We start from the raw sequence: 19,158 nt of genomic DNA, 5'->3' as shown, positions 1-19,158 counted from the left end.
GTAACGCACACAGTAATCTTGACGACAAAGGTGTTGGAATGACGAGGAGCCTGGCATCTTAGGCGATGGCGTTCTGAAGAAGGTGCTTGCTATGAAAGCAATACTCCCAAGTGCATGTCTGAAGTGAAAGAAAACTAGAAGTTGCTCCTCTCACCAACTATTACTTGGATATTTCTGAGCTAGAGCAATTTTGCAGCCACACATCTTTTTCTCTTTTCCTTGCTCATGCCTCTTTCATAAGGCAAAGAGGAGACAGACTAAAAGAGCCTGAGTGAAGGTTTTGTCAGCGGGTATCAAAAAACCTCTAAAATAAATAACTTTGCAAGAAAGGAAGTGTTATTTACTTAGAGAATAAACATGTCTGTTTAAAAATAGATATAAATATTTATTCTGTTAGTTCTGAGTGTAATGCTGGTAGTGGGGAATAACTCATGAAAAGGAGAGTTGGTGGGATCCCTTTAAGTTATATACATCTTATTAATTGATTTTATACAGTAGCTGGGCACATAGACCAAAATCCTGGATACAGTGAAATTGGTGGGAATTTTGTCACTTACCTGAGAAGAGGCAGAATTGAACCCACAAACCATATGTTGTAATTGTAGGGCCAAACTGGAAACCTCTGACTGATACAGCTATGCAATTACGGCAAAGTTTATAATACTGCAGTATGCTGCCATGATTAAAATATCATAAAAGTAGCTCTGCTATAAATTAGGGAGATACTTTATAACTTGGTTCTAATTTAGCTTAACAAAAAGATGTTGTGTGCTTCAGTCTGTCAGAGTTGCTTCTTATAAATGTTTTGCAAAGCATCATGTGACACTAAATTCTCATTTAAGCAATTACTGTAACAACATGGAACACTAAATTACACCGCAGCACATATAGTTTGCATCCCAATTAATTTTCAACTATGCTTTAAGGATAATCACTCTTTCTGCTCTGCTGTCTTTGCAAGGTGCACTGGACTTATTTACCAGGTCATTTACTATCCGTTAACAGCTTCAGATATAAGGTAGAAACAAAAGTGACTAAATTTGTGTGTCCCTAGTAATTTATTGTGTGCTATAGGGAGATATCTGGGGAGAAAAAAGAAGTGTGGTATTACTTTAGTATGCTTCTTACATTTTCAGTGTTATAGATACACTCTGTTTTCTAAGTCTGTGTAAAATTAACTGTAAGTGAATTTTGGATTTTGTAGACAGTATTGACCACTTCATGCAAGAATGGAAAATTTACTTAAAATGTTCAAGCTAAAGCATTAGAGAAGTTATAAGATATACCTAGAAGTAAACTTGTGGTATGTGGGCTGTCAGCAATTTTTTAACTGGCAAACAGATTTATAGGTTTGACTCTTTCATACATGCATGCACACAGTTATCAAAGTGAAGTGAGAACTATTCACAAGAGAAGTGGTAGGTATCAGAAGTATGAAATACTTTCAATTTTGGGTAGTAATGTTGTTCTTTCCTATTTTCTTTTTGGTGCAAAGCCATTTCAATGGGCCACCAACCTGGGTTGGTATAAAGTGGCACAGCTCCATGGATCTCAATGGTACTGCTATGATTGACATCAGCTGAAGACCAATCACAATATTTCTGTGTATGTTTTCATTAAGATACTTTTATTTGGGTATCACTTATGAGTCTAAACTGGCAGGATGCATAGTGAATTGTGAACACCGGAGCAAACCTGCTGTTTAATTGAGTCAAGTTACAAGTATTTGCCAGCTTTGATGTTCGTCTCACCTTTTATATCAGTAATTATCGTGACTTTTCTATCCTTTTCAAATATTCTGAAACACAAATATTATTTTTTTTTCCTATGATCTCATGTGCAGAAGTTCTTGTACTGCACTTTTTGAAGTTCCATACAACGGAAAACAATGTAAAGTAGGAGTAGCATTTCCACCCATTGTGGTCTAGACAGCAAATAAAGTCTTTGCGAAGACTCCAGTGAAAAGTTCAAGATCCTATTTAGATGATGAATATTAATGGTCTTGTAAAAAGCCTGTTTTTAAATGATTAAGTGTTGGGTTAGCATTGGCACCTTACCTGTAAAATCACCTAAGAGATTGAAAACCTGGATGGATGGCTCTAGTCAGAATTCTTTTACATATATTCTGTAAGCAGAAGATGTTAGGGAGTAGCATAGTAGAAACCACAATGTAAACGAAGTAGTATTTTACTGCACTACTTAAGAAAACATTAAAATACTTGTTTGAAAATATCTCCTTCTTTGAGAAGTAGATATGGAAAGTTTGTGACTAAAAGCTGTGAAACAGAAAGATGTTTTGAGTTACTTGACACTGCCAAAAATAACTTCTGGAGAGAAAGTGATATTTTACATCCTTTTTTTTAAAGCTATGTGAATGTTTTGTAGTAAAAATGTAGTTCTGCATCCTTAGTATTGAAATAGTTACCAGGGGAAAACAGCACAAGTAAATAGTGCTGGGCGTACGTGTGGAAGTGTATGTACACATAGGTGATACTTTAGACAGAAAATGATTACTTCTTAAATTATATGATTTTTTTTTTTTAGACTGCTCACAAGATGTCACAAATGTAGGTGGGGGAGTGGAAGTCCTCTATGCTGCAGCCAGCACAACTAAATCAGTTGATATTGTGCCAATATGTTGGATCATGGCCAAGTAGGCTGGATAAATAAATGTGAGCTGTAGTGACACAGACCTCTTTTTCACCTGGACCCACTGACTTATTTTAGCCTTCACCTGTCTGGTGATGTCACAGAATAAGACAAAAGCTGTTGTCTTCATTTCTGTTCAGAGTTTATTTCTTCTGACTGTAACTGAAAGGTTGTAGTGCAGTAAGGATTGAAGTCCTTACTTCGCTCCAGAGAAGTGGACTCTGCTAGTTGTATTAAACTAATGGAAGGATATGGAGGAAGGAAAAAACCTACAAACCTGTCTGTTGTTTCGTCTCATATAAACTTAGATGTATGCATGTATGCTGATGACTTCTGGTTGCTACTGGCTTGGCCTGTACTCAGTTTATGGTTGATGGTAGGGAAATGAAGTGCTTGAGCTTTCCAGTTTCAGATGTTCTCATCTTCACACATTTCTTCTTGAAATATTCAAGAATGTGCCTCAGTATATTCTGTTGGCTTATACCTTGTTTTCCTTCTTGGTCTCCTGGGAAATAATGTTATCGGTCATATTGAGGTAGTCATAACCAAATCTTGTGTTTTGCTGGAGGCATAGTTCTCTACGCCTCACTTATTACATATGGCTTACTGTAGTATTTATAAAAGTATATGTCTGAAATTCAAGTAGACATTTTTGTATATATGTATTTCTTTATATATGTATAAATCTGTTTAACATAAAAGAATAGAAATTCTCTTCTTGAAGCAAGTGAACCTTATCTGTGATCAGCTGGAATACTGTGTAGGTAGACTTTAAACCTTAACATATTTTTCTAGCCTATATGTGCAGAGAGTGTGAACATTTGTGTTATTTCTACATAGATCTACTAACACTTAGATGCCTTAGCCACTTTTGGGGTCTCACTACTCAGTGAGTGTATGTTTGCTATATGTAATACAGACATTGCTGTGAAGGCATAGCTTTCAAAACAAACGGATGATTAAGGGTTTGACCTGAAGAGCAAGAAGGGTTGGTTTACCAAACATATTTTAACTTGCTTATCCTTTTCCTTGATGGAAGTACCAGTTGATACCTCTTTACTTATCTTAATCAGAGTATAGACATAACAGGTAGAGAACTTCTTAAAGAACTTATGTGATTTAGGAGTTAAGTTCCATTCTGTGTACTGTTTTTTGTGGGTGTGGTGTGTTTTTTTTTAATTTATTTATTTTTTTTATTTTTATTTTTATTTTTATTTTTTTAAAGCTGTACACAATGGTGTTACTGTAAGAAAGGTAATACTCTTCATGGCCAGATATGTGCATGATAAAACCAGCAGGTACCTGTTACACGGCAACTTGATGTGCTTTTCTCCACCTAATTCATGGAAGAGGTTATTTATGATACTGATAAAACCTGGCACTATAACTTGCACAATTAGAAGCAAGTAATCAGAGCTACAAATCCATAAATTATTCTAAATTTGAATTTACAATAGAATGACAAACTCACTATCTAGATCTTAGAAGTAGACTCCAAATACAGTTTTAGGATATTCATTGAAATCTAATTTTGGCACAGAAATGTAGTTAAGAAACTAAATACTTCCCCTCCATTCCATTACCAGATTTATTTTTCTAACCCTTTTTTTAACAAAGATTTGGAGAGTTTTAATCAGAGAGAGGCCACAAATCACTTTGCTGGGAAATGCAAGGTATGCTTTAAAAAGCGGGGGGGGGAATCACTTTCCTGATCATTCGGCTCTTGTTTTTTTTAAATTGTGAAGCTAGGTGAAATGATTACTCTGACAGAACTATAGAAACTATCACATTTTAGTACCTTCTGAAGTATTTTATGTTTTGAGTAACCATGGCTTAGGGGCATTTTATACTCACATCTGGAAGTTTCCAGTCTTAGTATTCAGTTTAGCATCTCTGTCTTTGTATTTCCATTTGGCCGTGCCATGTTGAAACAGTGAATCATCTTGTCCATTACCTAAAGTTGGAATGTCTGTTTATGCTCTGAATTTGTTTCATCAAGTCGCCATAATAACTGATTGGAACCGTGGCAGCTCTGACTGCTTTCCCATATGTATTTGGGCTGGACTTTACCCAGTGCTGTTCTGAGAAACAGAAGGATAAGCCATCACAAACCCTGGAATTTCTTTATCCTCTCAGGATTCAACCTCTCTTTCTCATAAAACTGTAGGGTAGCATTTTCGTATTCTGTCTCTGTGCATATGAAATTGGGTGGAGGCTGTAGTGTTTCCATTCATTCAAAATCATAGCAGATTTGAAATTCACCTATGTTTAACAGTTAAACCAGGAATGTTGTTGTAGGTACATTATGATGCACTCTGTTTTGTTGCTGGATTTTAAATTAGTGCTGTTTAAAACATTGAAGCATTAAATAAAAAGTGAAACAAAAATATAGCTGCATTCTTTGATTAATTTAATAATGTTAATAGACCAGTCAAGTGACATGTGGCAGGGAGACTGTGCCAGCAAATGCAAATTCACACCTCTTGCCGTGTGAGTGGGCTTGCAGATAGCGCTCAGATTGCTATTTGAGCAGTGTTTTGCAAATAAATGTCTTTTTGTTAAAAAGGTATTACACTGGCTGTACCTTGACTCATTTAATAGCATGTAGCCTTAACCTACTTTGTTGTGGTATCATGGAAGTGATTTTCTTCATTTCTATGAAAAAAGCAACTTTGTTGCATTTGGAACGTAAATACTTAAGGATCTGCTAAACAAATAAAACCGAAGTGTTGTATAAAACATATGTGTTATTTTTGACATGGCTTTGTGGTCTTGTTTTGTGCATTGTGAGGTCTAAAAATATCTTTGTGTGCCATCTATGACCAATTTTCATTAGGAGTTGTTGATGCCACATTCCTATGCGAAGTATCGAAAAGTAGAAATGAGGAGTAGGAATTATAATCATAGAAACATTCCAGTTGGAAGAGACCCTCACGATCATAGAGTCCAACCATAGCTTAACTCTAGCACTAAACCATGTCTCCAAGAACCTCATCTATATGTCTTTTAAACACCTCCAGAGATGGTGACTCAACCACTTCCCTGGGCAGCCCGTTCCAGTGCTTCACAACCCTTTCTGTGGAGAATTTTTTCCTGATATCCAATCTGAACCTTCCTTTGTGCAACTTGAGGCCATTTTCTCTTGTCCCATCCCTTGCTACTTGGGAGAAGAAACCAACACATTACTTTCAGGTAGTTGTAGACAGCAATAAGGTCTCCCCTCAGCCTCCTTTTCTCCAAGATAAACAGCCCCAGTTCTCTGAACTGCTCCTCATAAGACTTGTGCTCAAGCACTAATTAGCAAGTAGAACCTTCTCCTGAAGGCAGATTAAAGCAGAACTCTTAGTTTGTCATAACAAACCCAAGAGCCTGTGGAAAGAAAGGAGAAAAAAGGCTTGTTATTGTCAATGACTGCATTGAGCATTGCTATACAAACCATTCCAGTATTTTGTTCGATACTTTTCATTCTGAAGCTCTGAAACTGTGGAGCTGTCTGAACTGCTGGCATTTGTAATGAGGGGGAGGAATGGGATGTTGAGAAGAGATACTCTTTCTCCAGAAGCTGGATTGAGTAAATTTGCGTAGTGTAACCAGGTGTCCTCACCCTTTTTGGCTGATAGTCACTGTGGCTTTATGTGGGAGGTCATGATCGCTGCTAGACAAGAAGTGGGAGTGAATAAAATTTTTTAGGAGGTGAGAGGAGGTTCTGTAATGAGAAAGCTGTATGCAGAAGGCCCGAGGCACCCTTGCGATGCATTCACATCAGCCAGGACCACAAAGCAGATGAGTTACTGTTTTCTGTCCTGGGCAGAACGTCTCCAGGATTCTGCATAATTTTTAAAAATAAGACATCCCGATAATGACATATCAGCATCAATGATATATGGCTTATAATGTTCAAACCTGAGTTAGAGGGGATGGGAACACAGTCTTCAATTTTTATATAAGCCAGGGCTGTGAATTTTTGCCTGTCTAGCTATTTGGAATTCCAAGAGATATTCAGGTCTTCAAATCCATTTAAAAACTGGAGAAATGCTTTAGGGAAACACGATCTTTTTGAGTCTGGATGACGTTGGGCTTTGCAGATTCTCTATAGCAGCCTGCTTCTGGTCCAGGTATTGATTTCAGTTAACAGTGAAGTAGCCTGAGGGATGGTCAGTTGTTTTTGTTAATGGTACAGCTGGGTGCAGCCTAAATTGCTTCAAGCCTTTGGTCTACCAAGGCAAGTTCTAACAAAGCAAAAAAGAACTGATCACTGGTTTTATTCATTGTGCAACAGGAGGACGTCTTGTTATTTTTCGCTGCAAGGTGGGAATGGTCTGATCAGAATAGGAGCAGTTTTTGTTGTTTTTGTGTTGTGCATAGTCTTTGTTTTCTTAATGTCCAGGCTGAGAAGCTAGTCCCAGCTCAATTACTTTACTATATTACTATATTACAAATGTAAAGATGAGAAAAGGGTCATCTTGCACAAACTGTAGTGACTGAAGGGAGATTCTTATCGTGGAATTACTTGATCTTGTGGGACATAGTTGCTTGCTGTATGTACCATATCAATCATTGAGCTTATTTTCTAGACTTCTTGAATTCTTCTGTTTTGCCACTTGTTCCAGGGACTGAAGTGACTGAAGCAGACAAACGATCTCACAGAAGTGATGAGTAAGTGACACCTGACAGTTTTTCAGAGTTCTTAATAGCCTTGAGCACTTGTTTCATTGCAGGAAGGGTCAATGTGAAGATGCATCCTGGGTCGTGGCTAGCTTTTTTTCCCCATATTTTATTCCTGTAGCACCATAATGCCAATTTGTTGGCAGGTGGACAGTTTTAGCCAATGGCTTTTGTATTCTGCAAACGGAAACTCTGTTTTATTACTTTCTCACTGTAAAAAGGAGGAAGTTACAAAATTCTCTATTGGTGTGGTATGACAGTAGTATATGTATTGTTTTTTGTTCAAATAAAAATGTTTAGATTCACTAAGTTCTGATTATATTTAGCATATCTAGTCTAAACCTGAGGAATGCGTAGGATAATTCAGGTTGAAAGAGTCCTAAGGATGATCTCTAGTCTAGTCTCCTGCTCAGTGTCAACTGCGAGATCAGATCAGGTTGCTCAGGGCATTCTTCACTCCAGTCTTGAAAATATCCAGGGAAGGAGAATGCACAAAATCTGGCAACCAGTTACTTTTTCACAAGTCAAAATTAAAAATTGAGCTTGAAAACTTTGGAAGAGTGGAATTTCTAGATAATGGCCATGTCTTCCTAGAAATCAGGCCAAGAGTGAGTGGTGCTAAAATGATTCCACTGATGATCTGTAGCATCACTTGCAAAACACAGTGCAAACTGCCTTATTCTAAGATATTCCAGAAAATATATTATGACAAGCTAATAATTTGCTCATATGAGTAGCTCTCTGAATAAACAGAATGATGACTACTTCTGCCCTGTTTCCCCCAAAATAAGAGAGGGTCTTATATTAATTTTTGCATGATGATTTCTTACACATTAATTTTTTACATTTATAGCTGCCTGGACACTATTTAAATTGACTTTTTAAATGAACTGTAACTAGGGCTTATTTTTGGAGTAGGGCTTATATTTTGAGCATCCTCAAAAATCCTGAAAACTCATGCCAGGGCTTATTTACAAGGTAGGTCTTATTTTTGGGGAAACAGGTTAGGCTTGCAGGGCCTTATCAGAGAGCACTTAGAAACATGGCAACTTTCTGAGAAATGCAGAAGAGTATGCCAGGTACCTGGCCCTGCAACTATCTGTTGCATAAATCAGAAGTGCAGGTAAGATTTTGTATGACAGGAAGGATCTTGGCAACTTGAGTAATTGAAATGTTCCAGTGTAGTTAGAGCATAGAGGTCTCTGGTCATTATGGAAAGAGTCTCAAAGAGAATGCTTCGCTGGTTGTTTCCTCCCTCCCTTCCTCCCTTCCTCCCTTCCTTCCTTCCTTCCTTTTCTCTTTCTTTCTCTCTCTCTTTCTCTCTCTCTTTCTCTCTCGCTCTCTTTCTTTCTCTCTTTCTTTCTCTGTGGCCAAATTGCAGCCACAGGCCTGATGTTCACTGAACATGCTTGTGAACATTAGGAGCCTTTCACAAACTTTCTGGGGTCTGTCTCTGGCTTCTTTGACAAGGCATCTGGAATCCTGACGGTCTTGAAGTATCTGAGCTCCCAGCTTTAGGGTAGCAGCATGGTGGCCTGCTCTGAGGCTCCTTGTGCCGCCCCACCAGCAGGGTGGGTGAGTTTCTCCAGGTGTCCCCCGTGTATAGCTTGAGGAATCTGCTGAAGAAACTACAGCTCCATTTCGTCTTTATATCCTGGTATCTTCTTGTATACAAGCCTACTGGTGAATTTCAATGTTTTCCAACAATATTAATGTGTAAGAAATCATCATGCAACACAGCCTGCATTGCTGGTAATATGTTTTCCTGGTATAGAAGAGTGCTGCTTTTCTTTCCAAGGAAGCACTTCATAATTTTTGCTATTAACAGCGATTGTCACACATATCCTAATAAATTCAGCTATTTAGTATAATTAATTTATTAACACTTCTGCAAACATGTAATAGGGTACATTGGGCCGTGGGCACTCTCAAGGCACTCACGATAAAAGGTTGTTTGGAGAGACACTTTCTTTGCTTAATAATATTTTAATACAATCTTTCATTGAGTTCTGTGGCCATTAAAGTCTCAGTTTTGAAATTCTACTCTTGCTTGTGTTGTCCCCAACTGGGTAATTTGTTGTTGTTGTTTTTTAAAGTCTGATATTTCATTTTATCTTTGTCCCACTGCTCTTTGCAGGTTTTGCTTTTAACAAGTAGATGGATAAGCATTTCTATCAGTACATGTCTGATTCAAAAATCTTTGTTCAATGGTTTTCCTTGGACCTTACAATCCCAGTAATACTTCAGGTGTCAAAGTTAGAGGCAACACATGGTTTAGAAACTAATTCAGTTAATTTAAGCAATTTATGATTTTTCTAATGTAGGGAAAAATTAAGGACTATATCTGCTAGCAAAGTTGTGAAGAATCAGCAGTGGCTGCCTTTGTGATGCAAATGCCAAGCTGGATTTCTCCTGTTTGTGATCTTTAACTTGTTTGTTGAGATTTAGCACCTGTATTTCAACAGTTGTATTTTCAAATGTGCCTATGTGCGAGAAGGTGGGCATGAAACTGATCCATGTAGCAGAAGGAATTATAATGGACTAATAGCTTTTTCAGGAATCTGTGTTCTCTGGTTGTTAACTTACTGTATCTTGAACCTGGTGTGGATAGATGTTCTGCATGAAGGGTGACATGAAGTGCTTTAATTGTCAGAGTAGCACTGTGCAGTGCATGTCTGTTACCACGTTTTGCTGTTTGTATGGTTTTTGCTCCAGAAGAAGATGGCGATCACAGCAGGCACGATTGAAGAGCGTGGCTGGGAACTCTGCTGCCATCTGTGTTAGCGCTGTCTGTTCATGTTGTATGCTTGCTTCCATGTGTGTAGTTTAGCACTTAGTCTCTACATCCACTGGAGTAACATATCTGAAAACAGTTGTGATAATGAAAGTCGATAGCAAACAGTCATTTAAGGAGTCAATTTACTTGTTTTCAGTGTGCGTGCTCTGTTTTAGTGCCAAATTTGAAATTATCACTTTTGGCTTTATACATCGTAATCACCTCCACAGCAGCCACTGTGATGCCATAAACAGAGGGTTTGACTTCAGGTGAAGAATGTAGGCAGTAAAAGCAAAAGCACACATAAAGGAAAAAGTGGGAGGATGGGGAGGACAGGGAAAGTGATTATTCCGGCTTTTTCTCTGTAGTGATTTTTTCCCCCTTTTTTTTTTTTAATCTTTACTGATAGCTGCAAGAAAATAAATTCTTTTTCTTTTAAAATGTCAGAATGGAGCTCCCATTTTAGATGGTATAATTGAAAAAAATGTATAAACAGCAGAGTTTTATTCTGCATAGGACTTCTTTTTCTTCCTTTCCATTCATTTTTAAAAAATCACTTTAGTAAATCCACCGTGGGAGGATAGTTTTGCTGCTGTACTTTTCCCAGGATGCAGCAAGAGAAATTGCATTTGCAGTTCACAGAGAATGAAATTAAACTTGCTCTGTACTCATGATCCACTACTCCTACACCCAGCACATTTTTGGGAGAGACTCTTTGTTGCGTTCTATAGGAGACAGTGCCCTGGATGTGCTTGCACCTGCTCTTGTGCATGAAGGAACAGGCACAGTTTTGGGCCCACGTAGCTCTGAAATTAGAATTAGGTTCTGTGTGGAGTGCCTGTGTGTGTGTCTGCCTCCTCGCTCAGGTGTTGCTCTTGGAAGGGGAGACTTCTAAAGTGTGCCACTTTGCTTATAGAGATTGAAGCTACTTGCTGTTCTGTAAGATATGTATAAATGCTTAGAAAACTCATGTTTTTAGAGAGCAATTGAAGGATACCTATTTTCACCTTGCATCATCTCATGTTCAAAACATAGTTGGATGCTAAACTGTAAAATCAGTAAAAAGTAATTGGTGTTATTATATGAATGCAAACCACGTTGTGGCAACTGAAAGAGCAGGCTGTCATTTGTATGTTTAGTTGGGTGGCAGTGGGAAAGGAAACATAACCCCCCCCCCACTCCTTTTTCTTTTTGAGCAATAAAATCTCACTCTTTAACCCTTCAACCATCTGTCTGATAGAGATTATGTACATAAACCTCTATTTCTAAGCTTTTGTACTACTTCTACAGCTGGCCAATTCTTACTTTTGGACTGTGGTTTCTCTAAAGCAGCTTCAGGTAGGTAAATGCTCAAATGACCTTAGTGCTCATGTAGCACCTTAAGTACCTCTCTAACAGACCACCCAGAAATAAGTACTTACTTTCTTTACCGAGCAGAGATTGAATGCCTATATTGCCTATGGAGAAAAAAAAATCACCTCTAAGTGTAGAGAAAGCCGAAGGATCAGCAAGGATCTCTGTCTAATATAATGCTACTCCTGTGCTCCACAAAGCTTGTTAATGTGAGGAGACTCCCACGATATATATATAAAAAAGTTAGCACTGTCTGTTTGACAATTCCAGCGGTTTTCATTTACATTTCAAAGCCAGAGAGAGACTGAGAGCCCCCATATCTGTAATTCCAATAGTCCCTCTGTCTGGATGACTGTTTCTGTAAAACTGACACAGGATGGGCAGTTTTCATCAGTTTCATTTGTTCCGTCTTCTCAGATGAGCCTTTAATCTCCTGCTTGCTGATCCCTGGTTTATAATCAGATTTGACAGAGATAGCAAGGCAGTAAATATCTTGATGTGAATGTCTGTAGCAAGATAGACCTGTCGTTTCTCTTTTCACTCATCTGGTGAGCTAAAATTTTATTTGTGAAGTGCGAATAACTTGGAAGCTTAAAGCTGCCTGGTTTCAGGCCATTTTCATGTACATCTGTTTACAAATAAGCCTGGTTGCTTTTTTTTTTTCCCCTCTGGAAAAGGCAAGAAAAAAATCTCATTTGTTGACTTGCTTCTGAATATTTTGGAAAGCAATTTTATGTCAACTTGATTAATTATTCTGTTTTCCCAAAGGTTGATAACATGCTGATTTCAAGTAAGACTTTGAATAATAGATATTTGACGTGTGCATAATCATTTTGATTCCTGAATAAAACCATTCCTGAATGGCTTTGATGCTGTCAATAAAATCCTTAGAGTTAAGTGAATGAAAATGGGTTTAACTTATTTAGCAAAAGCCTGTTTGTGGTTTGTGTGTTTTGTTTTTATTTCTCCCCCCCCGCCCCCACTCTTTTGTATACATATGTTAGGTGCATAAATTCCACATCTATTTTGCTTCCCATCGAAATGGACAAATCTGTCCTGTTTGCTTTTTAAGCCATCCTCTGCATAATCTTAAAGCTCAAGTTTTGCCACAAATTAATATAGTAAGAATATTCTTAGTGTAGAAGGTTAGGGACATACACAAAGTTAAGCATATACTCAGGTTATGTTAAACATAACCTGTACCTATATAATAAAACAGTTCTGTCCAAACTGTAAGATGTTATCAGTGCTTTTCCATTTTAATGAAGTGTTTTTTTTTTTTCTTGAATATTTTTAGCTGTTTGTGTCTCCCCTTTACTTTGTATATTCTTATTTATAATTCTGGCATTATCCCATTGTAGCCTGTCTGCCACAAATCTTCCTGTTACCAGTCTTGGGAGGAAAAAGACTCTAAATACACTGACATATTTTCTCTCCCTCACTCTTCTCTTTATGATACACTAATTTCCATGTCTTTGCTGCTCCAAAAATTTTTCCTTCCTTTATTTAGTCCCCATAACCTCAGTTAAATCTGAACTTCACTGTCAAAGGCAAGAATTTAAATGTTTTCCCCTCCTACTTAACCTCTTGCCTGTTCTTTTTACGATTTGTTGTTCCTGCCACCTGCCTAATCAAATTTCCATCTGGCACACTACAGAATTTTCTCTTAGATAAATATGAATTATCTGCTGCTAAGATATAGCACTTAATTTGATTTTCTTAAATAAATTTGCAGGGTTTTTAATGTGTGTGAAATTCTTCAGATTTTTTTCTGCAGAATTGTAACAAGAGTCCAACTTGTCAGCCTGATGAGCCCCAAGTTCCATAGCTCCCCACGCCTACCTATATCATAGCATGGTAATTTTCATTTATGTCTTCTCTGCCTTCTGTTGGCTTGATGCCAATAGGTTCAGGAAGTATATATCTGTGTATAACTTTAGAGATACAACAGAAGAATTCTTCTGACTAAACCATGCTCCTAACTATGCACAAGTGCTAGTGATGATTGTCCTCTTTGGAAGCTGCTGTTTTCACTGATGTGGCTGTGGTGATAGAGGGAACTAACTAACTAACACTTCCAGGGTGCCTAGGTTAGAGATTTATGTAACCAATTATGTTAAGAAAAAAAAGAACATCGTCAAATGCCAAGATAAGAAGTTTTACAGCACCTAGACGTAAACTTAAGGCACCTGTCTGTAAACTTGAGAAGACAAGATAATGAAGATTTACAGCAAAAGGGGGGAACCAGTCTGGTTTCAATCAGCTTTGCAGCTTGGGTTCTAGTCAATTCAACATAACGAGCCACAGGTAAAAAATTGCCTGTGACGAAGCTGAAGGAGCCTTCATCCAAAGACCCCCAAAGACCCCTCCTCAAGACCACCAGATGGCACTGCGCAGGCGCAACAGGGCGGGGTCAAGGAGGAGACTATGGAAATGACTACCTGGGACTCATTTTAATAAGAAGCGGGGAAACGTTATGAATATGTATAGGTGTTCCTGGGGTCATTATGAATATGTAACACCTTACTGTATTTAAACACACCTCATATTGTTAGAAGTTGCTCATGAATGTTGGAACGATCCCCCTTGTGCCCGACATCGAAATAAACATATCTGCTTTATAACCTTGTGAGCTGTAAAGTTTTATGACTTTATAGGTTGTAAAGTTGTTTCTGGGCGCCAGTGGGAAGATGTCTTTTTGTTGTTTTGAGTACCTGTGACTTACAGAACTCTGGGAATTGCTGATAGAGTGCTTGTTAATGGCAAATGGTAAAAATCCTTTTTTTTTGGGCCAGGTTTTCTGACTGTTTCATCCACCTGCCTTTTGTGTTCTCACTGGTTATGCTATTACAGAACTTCGAGAATGATATTGAAAAGTTGCTTGCAGTAAATGAGCACTACAATTTCCTTATTAATGCTACTTTTCCCTTTGGCAAGCTTTTCAACTTCAGAGAATGTATTTCTTGCACTTAGAATTAATTTCATATGCCTTGACAGCCAAGTTACTTGAAGTAGGAGTTGAACACTGCATACGGCACCCACTGAAGGTGAATACTTGGACTGAGCTAGTCTTACCACCATACATTAGTGTCCAACTGACCATGAGCCAGAAGACAAGCTTCTAGTAGGAGGGAATTGCATTGTGTATGGACAAAGCTGACATGGAGTTCAACAAATGGGAATGAGTTGCAAATAATTCAACATTCAGCCAAAAGTGATAACCATCATTGTTTGTGCCAGCATGTGTGTTGGCTTATAATTAGCTTAGAATGATAAAGTTTGCAACTTTAGGTGAAAGATGGTAAGGATTGTGTTGACTGAAAGTGAATTGCCTGAGATTTTGGAGGGATTTTTTTACTGAAAACGATACCACTCCTATCAAAACATGCTTTCTATGTAGTATATACATTTTTTCATATTTAACATATGTTATATCAATATAAATTTGCTTGCAGAGAAATTTGGCAGTGAATTGGAGAAGACATATTTTATAGTCTTGTTTGGACCTCTGTCTTTAACTGAACGAACTAAATTTTCTTAAGATGTTCTTTAAAAAACAAGGTTTTCTCTCAATAACTTTCTATTTCAGTGTAGAAGGTATTTCAATTTCATACACAATTGAACTTGAAATATATATATTTATTGTACGTGCCTTTTTATTTCAAACTAATCCAGCCTGCGAGTAGAATAACTGTCTTCTAGAAATAGTTCCTGTTTTCACTGTAAAGTTTATATCCAGAACAACTCTCTTACTTCAGGCAGTCTTTCTCTTCTCCCAGGCTGAGATAGCTTTATACCTGAGTTAGTTTGTGTGCATGACCTTTACTTCTTCTGATGTCATTCACCATTGCAGTGCTGGTACACAGCCAGTTTTGCCCCCTTGTATTATGTTATAATTCATGTGGATTCAAGCTGGAATCACGTAATTTTTTAAACATCTGTGCTTTGTTACTTCTGTGTTACCCAGATTTACATCTACAGCAGTCCAGGGTCCCACTCTCTTGAGAGTGATGAAATGTGTTCCAGCAATGTGAACACTGAAACACAAAATTCCTGGCAGATCTGCAGAAGCACAGGAAAGGACCAGGGCTGCTTCAAAACAAACAAGCAAGCAAGGGAGCAAGCAAAGAAAGTGTCTTGGGAGGAAGGTGGGAATGCAAGCTGCCTCAGTGCCAGTGCTCTGATGAAGTGCAGGGCTGATAGCAGGCTGATGTGATGAATATGCCATGGTCCCATGTTGCCCTGAAACATCTGTGTCTTGGATGCAGTTAGTGCAGTGTGTTTTAAAGGCAGATCTAAGTAAAGAATCTTCTCTTCCTGTTGCCTGGTGCTAGACGTGCCACTGGAAGGGGCTCAAAGAAGCCAGTTGTGCATAGTCTCTGGCACTGTTGTTAGGCATCCCCATTCAGATGGTGGGGTGAGTGGGCATCCCTAGTCCCTAGGTATGGAGGAGAGCAAGCTCAGAATTTGTCCTCTGTTATTTTGTTCCTTGCACTTGCATTAAAAAGTGAAGTTTTCCAGGGATGACTGAAAGAATAGCCTGGGCTGAGATAATTTACAGAGTTTGGAGCTGCTGGGAAGAAAACCAAGAATGGGCATCAAGGTGAGCTTGGCCAGCACTGTGGCCACCCTGGCACTGTAGATCTTTCACAAAGGCTGAGTAGAGAATAGCTGAAATTGCAGATGAAGACGCTGTCTTAGGAAGTAAGGTGTCCTGTGTTTTTGCTGGTCTGACAGGATGAAATAGTTCATGCCATGGTCAGACGTTTGCCACAGAGGGAATGGGAATGCATGGTTGAGAAGAAAATGCAGGGCTGTCATCCAGTAGTTCGACTCACTTGGGCTGCTTCAGGTGTACCTCAGATGACAAATAACTCTCCTGTAGCTGCAAACAGGGCAAAAGCACTAGGTGGTGTTTGTGCCATGTTGTCCTTCCCCCACCACACTATCACCTCTTTTTCCTCCTTTGCAATTTAAGCCTCTTCAAGGCCTGCCTCAGGGCAATGTGCTGATAGTCTGTGGAGTTGTACATTGCATTACTGGCTTTATTACCCACTCTTCCAATCCAGAACATCTCAGTTTTTGTACAAGGGCTCTGTATGAAAAGCCTTTATTAGCACTTAAGTGCTACTAAGATAGAAATGTCATTCTGGTACCAAAAAGGAGGAAGAATACATGTACAATTTATTGATGTTGATATGGAGACTTGAACTGTAACAATAGTTTTGTGTAGAGTGTCTTTTTTTTTTTTTTTTTTCCTTTTTTTAAAGAGTTCAGGATAACATAGCCGTTATGGAGAAAAGACTTAAATAGCTCCTGAGGATATGAGACATCTCTGTAAGAAGTGAAAGAGGGCAGAGAAGATGTGGGTTTCTTATCTAGAGTAAATGCCAGCAGAAGGCCAAGAAAGCAGATTAGCCAAGGGAAGCACCTGGGAAAGGCAAGGTCATGCAGGAAGGGCATCCGGACAAACACAGAAATAAAAAACTTTTCAGGAGACTGCACTGTTGATAATGAACATCCCTGGAAAACTAAGCACTATGTGCTGTGGTGAGGGCAAGAGGGCAATTAGAGATCACTGGACTATCACATCTCTCCTGCAGCATTTTACTACCTATGAAAGGGAGAACTTAATCTTCATGATTTATAACCTATAGACAGTAACATATGAACAGTCAGAACTTCAGGCATGTTCTGCTGCAGCTCTGCTGTGGTTTTATGTTTTGTTGTTTATATTCAATTAATAAACCTCTTTTATTGTGAAAAACATGGTAAAACCATCTCTCTGAAATGCAGCTTCCTCTTAATAATATCAATTGCTAATAGCTTGTTTATGCAAAGACAGAACATTCATTTTCTTTCTTACAGTAAGGAATCATTTTTCCTGCCTTCTACCCTCCAGATTCCAACTGGGAGCATATGATGCAGCTCTGACCCTGCCATCTGGACTACCTTTTAGGCGTTTGTAGCATCCAAAAAAAGCTCTTTAGCTTTGCCCCTCAATCCGTTAAAGGGGATCTTGGATATATTTACGCAGATGATGAGCAAAACACAGCAGAAATGTATGACAAAACCAGTTATTCCTCACAAGCATCCAGCCTTGTAGCCTCCAGTTTACTTTGTCTTACACGATACCAGTTACTTCAGTTATAAAAGTAGTTAGTTCTCTTTCACTGAGTAAGCAGAGCTGAGTTTCCAAAGAGCCTGGCCTAAGTGACCTGTTCTCTTCTTCCATGTTAACACATGATATTTAGCCAGGCTGTGAAGTGCCCTGGGGAAGACCAAGACATCATTTCTCTTGCTGGCCTCAGAAGTAGATGGAACAGGCTGATGCTGTTAATGTTCAAGCAAAACTGGAAGTCTCAAGCAGGTGGCTGTTGCCTCTGTGAGATTGGTTACGTGAATTGATGTATCAGAACAAAAACAGTTAGCTGCCTATCAGTAGGAATTCAAGTGGTGAATTTCCAGATGGCAATGGCCAAGCTTGGCACCAAGTTAAGCTCTCATGCTGATGGAGTAGCACTGAAAATAATTTCAAATAAAGACATTTTCCTCAGGAGTTTTGAAGTTGTTATCATGGACAGTGACAGTTTTGGAACGTTAATTGTACCAATGAACTCTTTCTAGCTGATCAAGTATACAAGTATTGATGAGTGATGAAGTTGGTCTAGAAGAACTCTTGGAAAATATACCTTTTTATTCTTACCTCTCATTGATTTCTTTCTTGTTCTCATAATGATTTCCTAGTTCATAAACCAGAATGCAGCTGCATAACAGTGAAGAACAGAAACTAATTTAGTGCCTTAATGTTGGTCAACAATGGGTACATTGGAATGGTGTTGCTTTGCAAAAAATTGAGATTGTTAGCTGAGTACCATTCTAAAGTCTCCAGTTTCATCCCAAGTCTCAAAATTTAATTTGAGCACCACACTGCTGGGTGGAAAAGGCTTTCATTTGTTACAGGCTGTCTTGAAAGTTGGTGTATAGTAATCTGCTGATTTTGAAGAAACCTATGTGGTAAGAAAAAGCAAAGTCTTTTAAAGCTATCTGATGTATAAGCTGTGTCACTAAATATCTTAACACAATTTACTGCTCTTATGTTCCTTTTGTATTTTTTGCGATGCAACTGAGATATGTATGTATAAAAGGTGTAACTTTAGAAGGATAATTTTACTGAAAAATTTTAAATGAACATGTGCTGTTTGCGTTTTACAAAAACTAGTACTTAGGTCTGACTAGTGTATTGTCTAAAAACTAGCACCTTTGAGTAAAAATTAGATAAAATTCAGAGGAAAATAATTTGAAAGTATAACCTTGCATATTGGTGCATTACAGCTGACTTTGCTAGTTATAATCCTTTAGTTAATTAGCAGAGGTGATCTATGTGTCTGATTAAGTCCAACATGGCTGGAATTTTGGATTCAAAACCAAAGATTTTCCTAACAGGATCCCTAATGGAAGAATTATTTGGGGTTTTTTGTTGGGTTGGTTTTGTTTGCTTGTTTTCAAAACTTCAAATAAATAAAATAATCTCCTAGTGGCAAAACATGAAAATATAAAAAAGCTAAATGTACTAAACTTTTTCAGACTGTTTGAACTATTTAGGAAACTAAGAACTACAAACTTTTGGGCTTAATTCTATCAATATTTGGTATCCAGTGCAAATGTGCTAACTCTTACCAGTAAAAGTGAAACATATATGAACTAGAATAAGG

At 38.2% G+C, this 19,158-nt stretch overlaps 1 protein-coding gene across 3 annotated transcripts in view; it reads left to right on the top strand.

The window, feature by feature from the left end:
• ZNF385D (zinc finger protein 385D) overlaps positions 1 to 19,158 on the top strand; it is a 428,245-nt gene that overhangs the window by 1,599 nt on the left and 407,488 nt on the right. The gene's annotated exons all lie outside the window — the stretch shown is intronic.

Source organism: Columba livia, chromosome 2 (assembly GCF_036013475.1).
Source record: "Columba livia isolate bColLiv1 breed racing homer chromosome 2, bColLiv1.pat.W.v2, whole genome shotgun sequence".
NCBI classification, from domain to species: Eukaryota; Metazoa; Chordata; class Aves; order Columbiformes; family Columbidae; genus Columba; species Columba livia.
The sequence above is the reverse complement of the archived record's forward strand: the minus strand, read 5'-3'. Positions and strand labels throughout refer to the sequence as shown.